This window comes from Budorcas taxicolor, chromosome 1 (genome assembly GCF_023091745.1).
Source record: "Budorcas taxicolor isolate Tak-1 chromosome 1, Takin1.1, whole genome shotgun sequence".
NCBI classification, from domain to species: Eukaryota; Metazoa; Chordata; class Mammalia; order Artiodactyla; family Bovidae; genus Budorcas; species Budorcas taxicolor.
The window spans coordinates 70,107,280-70,122,393 of NC_068910.1; positions in this window are offsets into that span (position 1 = coordinate 70,107,280).

Genomic DNA, 15,114 nt, shown 5'->3' on the forward strand with positions numbered 1-15,114 from the left:
AAGGAAAAAAATTAATCTGAAAGATTAAATATTTAAAAATTCCAAATTTTTAGATATACATTTTTATATGTGTATATATACATATGTGCATGCTCAGTCACTCAGTCCTGTTAGATTCTTTGTGACCACATGGACTACAGCCCTCCAGGCTCTGGGTCCATGGAATTTTTCTAGGCATAAATACTGGAATAGGTTGCCATTGCCTGCACTTAGTCATTCAGTCATGTGCAATTCTTTGCAACCCCATGGACTGTAGCCCAATTCTCCAGGCAAGAATACTGGGGTGGGTTGCCATGCCTTCCTCCAGGGGATCTTCCCAATCCAGGAATTGAACCCAGGTCTCCCGCATTGCAGGCGGATTCTTTATCTATTGAGCCACCAAGGAAGCCCAGCCATTTCCTACTCCAGGGGATCTTCCCAACCCAGGGATAGAACCCGTGTCTCCCACATCTCCTGCACTGGCAGGTGCATTCTTCACACTTTACCCCCTGGGACCGTATATGCATATACACATATGCATATATTTAGACATCTTTATCTATATATGTATATGATACATAAAAGGAAAAAGAGTCTAATACAAAGATTCAGATTCAATTTTAAAAGAGTACCACAGTATTCTACTTTCAAGAATAATCAATAAAAATAAAAGCATACAGAAATTTTGAAAGAAATGATATGAATTATCTAAAAAAAAAAGGGAGCTATTAATTTATTAATCTCAGTCATAGAAACTTCACTAACGATAAAGAGGAATGATCATAATTTTTAAAAAGGTGTGAATCCTCCATGCGCATCATACTCAATGCTTAAGGATATGAAAAAGGAAGACAAAAGCTAGTTAGGGTGTAGAACCCTTGACCAACACAGTTAAGAGAACTGATCAAACGGTGGATGCATTGCACTCAAGTTCAACAAGCACAATCATTTGAAGCACACAGGGAGTTTAACTGAAAATACTCCAATCATAAAGCAAATCTCCACCAACTCACATGATTATAATAACTCTTAGTAATGCTCTTGTCATCGAGGAAATAATTATAAGGCAGTGAAATACACTTGTAAATAATCTGTTTTGGTTCTTTGCAGCTGCTATTACAGATTATCATGGAATGGATGCTTTATCAAAACATTGATTTCTTATGTTCTGGAGGTTAAGAAGTTCAAGTTCAAGGCACCGTGAGATGTCTGAATGTCTGATGAGACCCTTTCCTTGATGGCTATCTTTTCAATGTAACCTCAATAATAGAAGGACTGAGAGTTCTCTGGGGTTTCTTCTTTCAAGGGCACTAATCCTATTCAAAAGATTTCCATCTCTGATAACCACTGTGTTCAGAATTAGAAGTTGGCATTTGGATTTTGGGGTCAAATGACAATTCAAGACATTGTGTAATTCATGATTCAAAGAAAATATATCAATATGAACAATATAAAATTCCTTCATCAGAATGCTTTTGAAGATAAAACACTAAAACTTAACAGGTTTTGGCTAATTTAGTTCTTTGAGGGTATTTTATACACTAAATGGGTATGTTTGAAAAGAAGAAAGGCTGAAAATCAAGAAGTTAGAATAAGGAATAACAAATCAAGACAAAAGAAAACAAAAAGAGGAAACAAATTAAAGGTAGAAATCAATATAAGAGTAAAAAAATTATTTGTATAGAATATAACCAGGTCCAGAGTTGGTTCTTCAAAATTGATAACAAGAGTAGCATTCAAATTGAAAAAGAAACATTATACAAGACTCCTACAAGAGAGAGCAAAGTGAGGAAATAACTGTTCCAAATGTAAATAACTCTTTTGCACATCTTTTATTTTCAGATATCCCAAATTAGAACTGCAATCTCATTCTTTCTTGCCAACCAAGCAGGGAAAATTTTCCGCTTAGTAATATCTTGTGTGTCTATATTTTCCATTTTATTTTATTGCCAAACTTTCTCTTTTTCCCCCAAAGTAGCCTTGGTGGAACAAATTCAGAGTTGATGAATGAAGAGCAAGGTCATTCTCAAGCAAAACCTTGGAGTAAGTGCATTTTCCTTAGGAACTATTTCTTCTCTAAGAGTATCTTTCACTGAACTAATCCATAAGTCCAGTAGTTCCCTGCATTTTCTCCTCTCTAGTCATTCCTTAATAATAAGGTATAAGTAGCAAATATTTTAATGAAACTACTAACTCTCAGATGGTTACTAAATGGAGATCATGTGTTATATTGACACAAATTATGTTTCTGAAGATAGATTTTTTTTCCCCTAAAGGAAATTTATTTATCCATATTTTAAAATATTGGAGAATTTTAAGTTAAAATATTGGCTCCAAACTATGGAAATAGTGGCCTCTAAAAATTGTTTTCATATCTGATTTCTATATATTTTTTTCAAATCTGTGGTTTATGGAACCATTATATTGTATAGATCCAATTTTTTCCGTTCAATTATTTAAAAGACAAAAACTCCCTGGTGTCTCAGCTGATAAACAATCTGCCTGCAATGCTGGAGACCAGGTTCGATCCCTGAGTTGGGAAGACCCCCTGGAGAAAGGAACAGCTACCCACTCCAGTATTCTGGCCTGGAGAATTCCATGGTCCATGGGGTCACAAAGAGTTGAACAGATCTGAGTGACTTTCACCTAACATACTAGCCATCCAGAGTCTTCAACTTTGATTAGCCATCTTAATAAGCAGGCAGGTATCATAAGTCATGACTTGGAGTATTAAGATTGATGCCACCAGATGGTGTCTTGTACACCTATTATCTAGAAAATTGTTATTGTGGTTCAGTCACTAAGTCATGTCCAACTCCTTGCAAGTCCATGGAAAGCAGCACTCCAGGCTTCTCTGTCCTTCACTATTTCTTGGAGTTTTCTCAGACTCATGTCCATCGAGTCGGTGTTGCCATCCAACCATCTCATCCTCTGTCGTCCTCTTCTCCACCTGCCCTCAATCTTTTCCAGTGTCAGGGCCTTTTCCAATGAGTCGGTTCTTCACATCAGGTGGCCAAATTATTGGAGCTTCAACTTTAGCATTCATAGTCTTTCCAATGAATATTCAGGGTTGATTTCCTTTGAATTGGCTGGTTTGAACTCCCTGAAGTCCTAGGGACTCTCAAGAGTCTTATTTAGCATCACAATTCAGAAGTATCAATTTTTCAAAGCTCAGCCTTCTACATGGTTCAACTCTCACATCCATACATGACTACTGGAAAAACCACGAGTGAGTGAGTGAAGTCGCTCAGTCGTGTCCGACTCTTTGGGACCCCATGGACTGTAGCCTACCAGGCTCCTCTGTCCCTGGGATTTTCCAGGCAATAGTACTGGAGTGGATTGCCATTTCCTTCTCCAGGGGACCTTCCTGACCCAGGGATCGAACCCGGGTCTCCCGCATTGTAGACAGACGCTTTACCATCTGAGCCACCAAACCATAGCTTTGACTACATGGACTTTTGTTGCAAAGTGATGTCTCTGTTTTTTAATATGTTGCCTAGGTTTGTCACAGATTTTCTTCCAAGGAGAAAGTGTCTTTTAATTTCATAGGTGCAGTCATTGTCCACAGTGATTTTGGAGCCCAAGAATATGAAACATGACTCTGTTTCCAGAGACCAGGATATCCTGTCCCTCATCATCACCTGTTCAGTTCAGTTCAGTCACTCAGTTATGTCCAACTCTTTGCAACCCCATGAACGGCAGCATGCCAGGCCTCCCTGTCCAACACCATCTCCTGGAGTTTACACAAAATCATGTCCATTGAGTCGGCGATGCCATCCAACCATCCCATCCTCTGTCGTCCCCTTCTCCTCCTGCCTTCAATCTTTCCCAGCATCAGGGTCTTTTCAAATGAGTCAGCTCTTCACATCAGGTTGCCAAAATATTGGGGCTTCAGCTTCAACACCAGTCCTTCCAATGAATATTCAGAACTGTTTTCCTTTCAGATGGACTGGTTTGACCTCCTTGCAGTCCAAGGGATTCTCAAGAGTCTTCTCCAACACCACAGTTCAAAAGCATCAATTCTTCTGCACTTAGCCTTTTTAATTGTCCAACTGTCACATCCATACATGACTGCTGGAAAAAGCATAGCTTTGACTATATGGACCTTTGTTGGCAAAGTGATGTCACACTTTTGTGTGAGACACAAAAGACAAGTTTCTTCCAAGGAGAAAGTGTCTTTTAATTTGATAGGTGCAGTCTTTGTCCACAGTGATTTTGGAGCCCAAGAATATGAAATATGACTCAGTTTCTAATTTTTCCCCATCTATTTGCCATAAAGTGATAGGACCTGATGCCATCATCTTCATTTTTTGAATGCTGAGTTTTAAGCCAGCTTTTTCACTCTCTTCTTTCACCCTCATCAAGAGGCTTTTTCCTCTTTGCTTTCTGCCATTAGAGTGGTATCATATGCATATCTGAGGCTCTTGATATTTCTTCTGACAATCTTGATTCCAGCCTGTGCTTCATCCAACCTGGCATTTTGCATGATGTACTCTGAATATAGGGCTTCCCTTGTGGCTCAGCTGGTAAAGAATCTGCCTGCACTGCAGGAGACCTGGGTTCAATCCCTGGGTTAGGAAGATCCTCTGGGTAAGGGAAAGGCTACCCACTCCTGTATTCTTACCTAGAGAATTCCATGGACTGTCTAGGCCATGGGGGTCACAAAGAGTCTGACACAAGTGAGGGACTTCACTCACTTCACTCTGCATATAAGTTAAATAAGCAGGGTGACAATATACAGGCTTGATAGACTCCTTTCCCAATTTTAAACTAGTCTGTTGTTCCATGTCCGGTTCTAGAGAATATTTCTAATATATATATTTACCCAGTGGAGACTAGGAGTCATTATGCATCCCACAAAATGGTAACTAGTACTGGTCAGGCTACCATAACTAAGAAAGAATCTTAAGAATGGGAAAACAATTCAACCCATATCTTAATGTCATATTTTCTTCCATCGTCCAGCAAATGTATTTTCCTTCTTCACTAACAGTCAACTCAGCCTATGGATTTAGTCAGTCTGCTGGTGAGACATTTTCTCAGCCTTTTGTTATCTGCAGTTCTCTTCAGTTTTGAAGCACATGTTTCCTGTCCCTAGTATTCAAACATGAAATCTTCAATTTGTCATAGCTTTTAATATTTCAGTCAATTTTCTCTTAAAATAATTTATATTTCAGTCCTATTATTACTTTTGAAGGTAATCAGCTTTCTTCCCCACGTAACTTAGAAATGTTTCTCTTGCCACTGATTTAGGTATGTGTAGGTGTATTCTCTGTATTTCTCCAAATTTCAGTTGGCAACACTTATTTGAATTTGTTTTAGAAAATTCATAGCATTTTATCCCTGAATATATTTCCTCCTCCATTCTCTCTCTTTTCTATTTTTAGGACTTCAAACACAAATATGCTAAATCTTTTCACTATGATCCATATCTTCTTAAACTCTGTTCTCTATTTTTTATCTCCTCTTTTCTCTGTGCATTAGTTTAGATAAATGTTTCTCAATCAGAAGATAATTTCCCTTTAGTCCACTAGGGATTATTTGACAATATCTGGAGAGACAATTTTGTTTGTAATAACTTGGGAATTCCCTGCTCTGCTTTAGGTATCCATTGCTTCTTTTTTAAAAGAGCTTGAATTTTAAATACATATCTTTGTCACAAATCTATTCAAGGACCTAAACATACATTGAGTAGGTTATTCTTTGAACATTGATTAAAGCATTATTTAGGGATAATGTCTTTTTGTGTTTGTGTGGTCCTGCTCAGTCATGTCTGACTCTTTGTGACCCCATGGACTGTAGCCTGCCAGGCTCCTTTGTCAATGAGATTTTCCAGGGAAGAATACTGGAGCGCGTCGCCATTTCCTTCTCCACAGGATCTCCCCGACCCAGGGATTAAGGCCACACCTCCTGTGTAATCCACTTTCATTACCCAAATATATATTTATTTTGGTCTCTTACAGTTTCATTAAATACTCGGCCTGTAAACATTGAGCATGTTACCAAAACAATAAATAAACAAGTAGTGTCTCCAACTTTATATTGAGATCAGATTGAAATAGTCAAATTCGCTGAAAGTTTTTGTTTTCACCTAAATTTCATTTGAGCTTTAAGAAAGCACTGATGTGGAATCACAAGCTGTATCTGTGATTCTGAAGCTGTATCCTTCCCATTAAAATCATTGTCTATATTTTCTCATACATATGAAAAAGTGGATTACATTAGAAACTCACCATTAGAAATATGAATCTGGTCAATTTTAACAAATACTTGGTAAACTCAGAATTTATTCAGTGTTCATGTGGATTTTTAAATTGGTCTTTTCTCAAGTTTTTCTTTCATTTATTACACTAGCCATATAAATCTAACAATGTAAATCTATTCATGAAATTCCCCTTGAATCTGTCAGCTTCACAATTACATTCCCTCTGTCCATATAGATAAGATTCATATCTTTGATAGAATCAAAATTTATCCTGATTCTGACAGTTTTATTCAATAAAGCTCCAAAACTTCAAAACATGAATATTTAGTAACTATAGTCAGAATGAGAAAAATATTCATTGTTCAAAGAAATTAGTTCAAATCTACAACATTTTTTGTTGTTGTTGTTTAGTCACTAAGTCACTTTCAACACTTTGGCAACCCCATGGACTGTAGCCTGCCAGGCTCCTTTGTCCATGGGATTTCCCAGGCAAGAATATTGGAGTGGGTTGCCATTTCCTTCTGCAGGGAATCTTCCTGACCCAGGGATCAAACTTGAGTCTCCTCTGACTCTTGCATTGCCAGGCAAAATCCTTACCACTAAGCCACCAGGGAACACCCTGCAACATTTTAGGCTTTCAAAATGTCCTCCACAAGCATGTTGAGCTTTGGCTTAGCTGATAAATCGAATCAGCACAGACTCTGGTCAAAATGTATAAACAGTAACAAAAATATTTCAGTGCCAGGATGGATTAGTTTATTGGATTACAGTCCTTTAACTTTGTATCCATTTGGGGCAGAAAGTAAATTAACATAAATTCCATTAGTAATGCTGATGTTATACTTATCTGGGGGGTTATGTCTTTAAATTCATAGGATTCAGGAATCAGTCTGTGGAAAGAGATTGAGTGAGGAACTGATGACCAAGGAGTAAGAAGATATGTGCCAATGGAAATAATGAGTATGATGGAACTCTGAGCAGGCATTTTGATGAATTGACTTAGAAAGTACTGGAACTCAACAAATTGATCAGTAGAGGGCAGATGGATAGATAGGTTGGTTACAAAATAGCTAGAGGCTCCTAGAAGACAAGTAGGTTGGATGGCAGAAACTGGGTACAAAGCCCAAGGTAGGGAAGTCCCAGACTCCATAATCAGGGCTCTGAAGCCATGGGATCCACAGTCCAGTAAGTAGCAGCTCTGGACCCAGAGTTCAGGGAACTCAACCCCAGAGATCCAAACCCCAGAGACCCAGGGTCCTGATGGGCTCACAGCAGGTCTCCTGGCTGTAGAGAGAGGAGCTCAGCTGGCAGGAGCTGGGAGAGCAGAGGTCAGTGCTGTAGACCAGGTGGCTGGGGATGGAGGAGACACAGGAATGAGAGAGTCAATTCCTAGGTAGGTTGATAAGAATTCCGGGGTCTCTGAGGAGGAGAGAGGGGTCTGGGGCTTTCAAAGAAGAGATAGGGGTCTGGAATTGTCAAGGAGGAGAAAAGGACAAACTGTTTTTTCCCTCTACATTCCTTAGTCTTAGTCACATAAAATGGTTTCTTCTTTAAGCCCAGAAATGATGATTACACAACAAACAACTCAGTTTAAACTCTGTGCTAGGGATTCAGTTCAGTTCAATTCAGTTCAGTCACTCAGTTGTATCTGATTTTTTGTAATCCCATGGACTGCAGCACACCAGGCCTCCCTGTCCATCACCAACTCCTGGGGTTTACTCAAACGTCCATTGAGTCGGTGATGCCATTCAACCATCTCATCTGCTGTCCCCTTCTCCTCTTGCCCTCAATCTTTCCCAGCATCAGGGTCTTTTCCAATGAGTCAGCTCTTTGCATCAGGTCGCCAAAGTGTTGGAGTTTCAGCTTCAACATCAGCCCTTCCAATGAATATTCAGGACTGATATCCTTTAGAATGGACTGGTTGGATCTTCTTGAAGTCCAAGGGACTCTCAAGAATCTTCTCCAACACCACAGTTCAAAAGCATCAATTCTTCGGTGCTCAGCTTTATAGTGCAGTTCTCACACCAGTACTGCCTACTGGAAAAACCTTGACTAGATGGACATTTGTTGGCAAAGTAATATCTCTGCTTTTACTATGCTGTCTAGGTTGGTCATAACTTTTCTTCCAAGAAGCAAGCATCTTTTAATTTCATGGCTGCAGTCACCATCTTTGGTGATTTTGAAAATCTGCCACTGTTTCCACTGTTTCCCCATCCATTTGCCATGAAGTGATGGGACCAGATGCCATGATCCTAGTTTTCTGAATGTTGAGCTTTAAGCCAACTTTTTCACTCTCCTCTTTCACTTACTAGGGATTATATAACAACAATGCATCCTGCTTGAGGACAGTTTCTTGCCGGGGTCCAGCCCCGGTGGATCCAGGGAATTCTAAGGGTGGACGGCGTTGGCGTGGAAAGACGTTTATTAATATAAGATTAGATTAAGAAACTATAGTGTAGTAGGAAGATTAAGTGGAGGAAGAGGGCTGAATAGCTTGGTTTACGCGGAAGACCAATAAAATTCCAGACAAGGAATTTGCACCATCTACGCTGGGCCACCGGGGCCCGCTTGAATATCTAAGGGTGCCTCGCCTTAAGCTCCCTTTCGTGCGGGTCTTCACAGCCAGGGCAAATAAGTAGACCTGGCGAGCCTCCATGCCCCAGATGGAAATTCAGCCTGAAATTAAAGTAAAGAGCAGAGGGAGGGAAAGGGAGAGAAAAAGAGAGAGAGAGAGACATGGGGGGAGCCAGATTCCCCAGAAACCAGTTCGAGAAACTGGTCCGAGAAGCTGGTCCGAGAAGCTGGTCCCATCCTTTATTGTTCAGAAGGCCTTTTATACTTTTGATAAAACATGGAGATCAATGGATAACACAAAATTAGGTAGCGTTCGCAGCCCAGACTCTTTCCGTATATCATTTTGTATACAAAAGGTCTCAGGTGATTTACATTATCTTCTGGCCAAGAGGCTTGTTAACACTTTTTGGCTCTCTTCCCTAATGAATGTTAATTTTGTTTCCCCTGAAGTGTTTTTCTTTAATCTGCATCTCCTTAAAGCATTAAAGTTACATCTCTATAGAACAAAGGTGCAGTGGGTTATAACAAAGAAGGTACTTAACTCAAAGATCTAATGTTGCTAATACCAGGTCTACTACTTGTTTTTCTATATACCAACTATATCTAAAAATAAAGGATAGGAAAATTTGGCAGCAAGCATTGACTCAACAAATGAAACCTTTAATCAGTCTTATTCTAAAGATTTTGACTCTTCGGAAGCCCCTACATTCCTAGGATGTTTTAAGCTTCCTGTGCCTCCTGTGGTCAGGAGGCCTCAAACAATCACACGCGCAGCTGTACGAGTCCTGCAGGCAGGCTAGAAAGCCGTCAGAGGGGTTTTGGATTGAAACACTCTTTCAAATGCAGAAGACTAAAGCCCTGAATTGACTTTTTCCAGAAAATGTCAGAAGAGTAGAAAAGCAGAGCACAAAAACCGGCAGATTTTTGTTGGGGTACATGCTTAGGAATTTCCAGAGGGGCCCCTGAAGTCTGAGCACGCCTTGCATATGTCAGCTTCCTTCCTCATGACCTTGTCACGGGCGGGAGTCCTCACACTGGCTCCCGGCAGTTTCTCCTTCCTGAAAATGTTCTGACTAATCCTGATACCTTAGAATGTAAATTATGGGAGTGGGTCTGGTAGGATCTTTCTGTTGCTAAATTCTAATCCTGTTACCTTGAAATGTAAATTGTGGGAGTGGGTCTGGTAAAGTTTTTACAACCTTGAGACATTCTTTTGATTTATTGCAATAATTAATTTAAAAAGTATATAACTCCCTTGCTAACATTAGCGAGGGGGGCACTCTCCATCCCCCTTCTGCTGTCTATGTCAGAAACTTTCACTGTCCCTTTTCATACTTTAATAAAACTCTGCTACACAAAAGCTCTTTAGTGATCAACCCAAAGCTAAATCTTCTTTGGAGATCAAGACACTGGTAAGCTATCAGGAGGAGCCTAGGTAGCATTGATAGACCCCAAGGGAGTTTGAGGAGAAGTTTGCAGAGGAGCAGTTATAAGACATCGTGCTGGGAGATGTGATTTCAGCAGAATTACACTGAAAATATTCTGAGGTCCAAGATCATCTTGTGCATTAGGCAATTATATGCTTCTTGTCAGTTGGAATGGCACAGGACTACTGCAGTCCTCTCCCATTTGCACCCCTCTTCTGCATGTGTGTGGTGGCTCAGAGGTTAAAGCGTCTGCCTGCAATGCAGGAGACCTGGGTTTGATCCCTAGGTCAGGAAGATCCCCCTAGAGAAGGAAATGGCAACCCACTCCAGTATTCTTGCCTGGAGAATCCCATGGATGGAGGAACCTGGTGGGCTACAGTCCACGGGGTCGCAAAGAGTCGGACACGACTGAGTGACTTCACTTTCACTTTCTACATGTGTGTAATTCATTAATAAGTGTGTTGTTTTGTAATTACATGTAAATTACTAGCTTCCTATCTATTGTATTTATGGATGCCATGATTTCAATTTAGTTCAGTTCAGTCGCTCAGTCATGTCTGGCTCTTTGCAACCCCATGGACTGCAGCACGCAAGGCCTCCCTGTCCATCACCAACTCCCAGAGTTTACTCAAACTCGTGTCCATTCAGTCAGTGATATCATCCAACCATCTCATCCTCTGTCATCCCCTTCTCTTCCTGCCTTCAGTCTTTCCTAGCTTCAAGGTCTTTTCAAATGAGTCATTTCTTCGCATCAGGTGGCCAAAGTATTGGAGTTTCAGCTTCAACATTAGTCCTTCCAATGAATATTCAGGACTGATCTCCTTTAGGATGGACTGGTTGGATCTCCTTGCAGTCCAAGGGACTCTCAAGAGTCTCCTCCAACATCACAGTTCAAAAGCATCAATTCTTCCGCACTCAGCTTTGTTTTTAATCCACCTCTCACATCCATACATGACCACTGGAGGATGATGACTACCAGAGAATGATGACTACTGGAGAATGATCACTACTGCCATGATTTATTATAACATGAAGCTAATGACTGTTCCTATACAGAAAATCTAGCACAATTTGTCAGTTATCTTCATTCTATTAAGGCCAGGAAAGTACTCCCCATCCCCGCTTTTTTGTTGTTCCCTTCCTGTGATGCCATGTACATCTATTCTTGCTTTGCTCTGCAATTTTTTTTTGTCCCTTGTCTAGGGTGCCAAGTGATCAGTGGCTTTGCTTCTTATAAGGATGCTTCTAATGATTGATTCTCCTTGTCACTACTGATTCACATGTTTCAAATTTATTTCCCATCTGTCACACATTATTATACAATGCTGCTCACATCCAACAGAGGCAAGAAAAATGGCACATAATGAGAAGTGGCTAGAAACAGAAAGGAAGCAGGCAAACATTTAAAGACAAAGTGACTTCAGAAGACTGAACTGGGATGGAGTCACAAGAGAAATTGATATGGGGCATGTGGAGAGGGAGTGGGGATAATGAAGGTAGTGTGAGAAACTGGGAAAAGGGATGAAGAGAGGGAAATCAGGTGTCTTTTCTACTTACCTTGAGACTATGGATCTAAATGCCATTAAGAAAAATAAATACAGTAGGAAAATGTAGAAAGCAAATATAGTTTATGTACGGTAAGACCCTTAAACATGAACTTTCAAGCTGCAAACTTTAAAAGATGCAAACACGTATTTCATCAGTGTCAGGCATGAGTGAAATTACAGCTCTCCCTCCATCTCCTATTGCTGACGATCCTTCAGGTCTCCCATCTCCCACCTCCTCTGTCTCCTCTAGTAGGTAACTGTTGCCTATTCACTCGATGCCAGCCCTTGTATGCCAGCTACTGTACTGTACCACTGTACTTTTCAAGGTACTGTACCATAAGGTTAAAATATTTTATTTTTGTGTGTGTTTGTATTTTATGTATTGTTTGTGTGCAAAATATTATAAACTTATTATAGTACAGTATTTTATAGCCAACTGTGTTCCTTGGGTACCTAGGCTAGCTTTCTTGGACTTATGAACACATTCTTGGAACTGAACTTATTCATCTGTAGGAGACTTACTGTATTTTCATATACTCTTATTAACATCATAAAAACTTAAAAAGAATCTGAGATCTGCATCCTAGAACAACTCAGGCTTTTCTCCCCTCAGACTTGTTTTCTGTGCACTTTTCAAAGTCAATTCCTTTTCTATAATTTCTTTCAAAAATTCCTTTTTCTTTTGTCACTCCTGTTCTCCATTTTATGTTTTCCTTTGAGTAGCACGATAACTGAGTCCTAATTTCCAGTGAGTTAATTATCTCAGATAAATTTGCATTGATATAAGCACAGAAATTCTTTAGACTGAAGGAAATAATTTTAAAAGGAAACATCAAACTTCAAGAAAGAGTAGAGAGAATATGTGCTAGTTGGATTCTCTAGGAAGCAGGCAATAAGACAGGAATGGGAGAGCAAGAGTTTGCAAAAGAGTAGGACTTGTGAAAGAAAAAAAAGCCATTTGACCGCCTTGTTCAGTCATTGACAAAGGGCTGCTATGAGAAAAACCTGACTGTGGCTTGAAATCTGAGACAGATCTGAACGAAGCCAGCAGAGAGAGGCTGTCTGGTAATCTCACTTGTCACACCTGGATAACTGTTCCTTTTTGGAAGAGATGTGATGTGAATTTCAACGCATATCTGTCCCTGTCACAGTCCGCCATTTGCACCCTGAGAGTCAACCTATCAGGAGAGAGCTTCTCTGTGGCTCTGGTCGGCTTCCCTTCAGAGGGAAATGTACAAGAGTGACTCAGCCTGATGAAACAGACTCTGTCTCCGTATTTGATCCTAGAGCTGCCATAGGTATTCACTATCTCCCTCCTTCACAACCCATTGTAACTTTGCCTTTCCCTCAGTTACCACCTCTATTGGTCTCAGTGGATTTCTGGGTGGTATCATCCCTGCCTTTATTCCCAGCAGGTATGAGAAAGCAATGCTAACCCACTACCGTATTCTTGCCTGGAGAATTCCATGGACAAAGGAGCCTGGAGGGCTACTTACTGCCCACAGGGTTGCAAAGAGTTGCATACACTTGGCATGAACTCTGATAGCCATATCCTTTTTTTGCTAGAGTTACTGTATAGGACAAATTACATCCACAATTGGACAGCAGATTTCAAGGGCCATCCAAGTAGGTCCACTGAGCTCCACACATAGTCCCTCCTACCCTCACTCTGCAGTAGTAACCCTGCATGCTCTGTCGCTTCAACTGTGTCCGATTCTTTGTGACCCTATGGACTATAGCCCTCCAGGCTTCTCTGTCCATGGAGATTCTCCAAGCAAGAATACTGGAGTGGGTTGTCATTTCCTCCTCCAGGGCATCATCCACACAGTAACCCTACCACTTTCTATTAATCAGGATTATCTACCCTTAGATTAGATATTAATTCTTTTTTTTTCTTTCTTTCTTTTTTTTTTTTTTTGCCTGAAACAAGCAACCCAAAGTGCTCAGCCAGCAAACATATTTGTAGTTTAATGAAATACTTGATTGATGTGTCCTTTAGTAAGTTTGTCTTTGGAAACAGTGCTTCTATCTTTGGAAATTCCAGTTGCAGAAATAGGAAGCACAAAGCACTTTAATGGGTCATTGAGGATGATAATAACTGGATATTTGGAACCCAGTGTTTGAGGACATTGCTTGCCTGCTCCAAGCAAACTTCAGTTTTTGCTGGCAGTGGGGCTATTTAATGCACCATAAGGCAGAAAGCTTCAGGGTCCGGTGGGTTTTGATATATATTAATGGACCACAGTTCTTGCTGCCTGTACTATGAAGTGGATTTCCTGATTGGACCCTGCATTGTGAGGAATTCCATGCTGGTGGATCAATTTTTTCATCAGCTCCTGAATAATGATGCTGCTGAGATAAGCATGAAAAAACAGACTTACTCTGAATAGGTAGGCACATGTTTGAAGATGAACCACTGGTCTTTTCATGACAGAAGGGGGCCATGTTTAATTGCAACCTAATGACCAGTTCTGAGAAGGCAATGTCACCCCACTCCAGTACTCTTGCCTAGAAAATCCCATGGATGTAGGAGCCTGGTGGGCTGCAGTCCACGGGGTCGCTAAGAGTCGGACACGACTGAGCGACTTCCCTTTCACTTTTCACTTTCATGCATTGGAGAAGGAAATGGCAACCCACTCCAGTATTCTTGCCTGGAGAATCCCAGGGACGCGGGAGCCTGGCGGGCTGCCGTCTATGGGGTCACATAGAATTGGACACGACTGAAGCGACTTAGCAGTAGCAGTAGCAATGACCAGTTGGTTTCCTTGAAGAATCGTGCCACACTGGGAGTTTAGCCTTGCCCTCTATTGCTGACAGATTGGACCTCTGCTATGGCATTGATTGTATCAGATGCGTAAGTGGGCGTTTATGTAATTGGACCCATCTACAATCCCTTGTGGTCACTTATTCACATGTTTACCTTGCCAGCATTGTTACAACTTCTGGCAAAGGCAAGCTGTCATCAACTCACAGTCATTTTTTCAACTTGATTTTTCAGTTCCTCTTCCATGATGGATGCATTCTGGTGGGCACTGAAAATAAATAATAAAGATCTTCACACTTTGGACCCACTGGTGTATATCCATCCACAAGTCTGTATCCCAGATTTTACTGTCTCATTGTTCTAATATTTTTCCTTCCAGCTCTAATACTAGCTGGCCAGGTCAATTACCACTGTCTAGGAATCTAGTTGTATTACCAACTGGGGCCACTTTTCTCTTTTACATGAGTGGATAACCAGATCTAGACCTACAATTCTACCCATAGAAGAAATGTTTTTTTTCTCATCATGTTCTTTAAGGTATCCATGCAATGGGTCAACCCATCTACAAGCGTCACTGGGATTGTTCCCTTCTTCCTTCAGGTGGTCCTTTGAGGCACC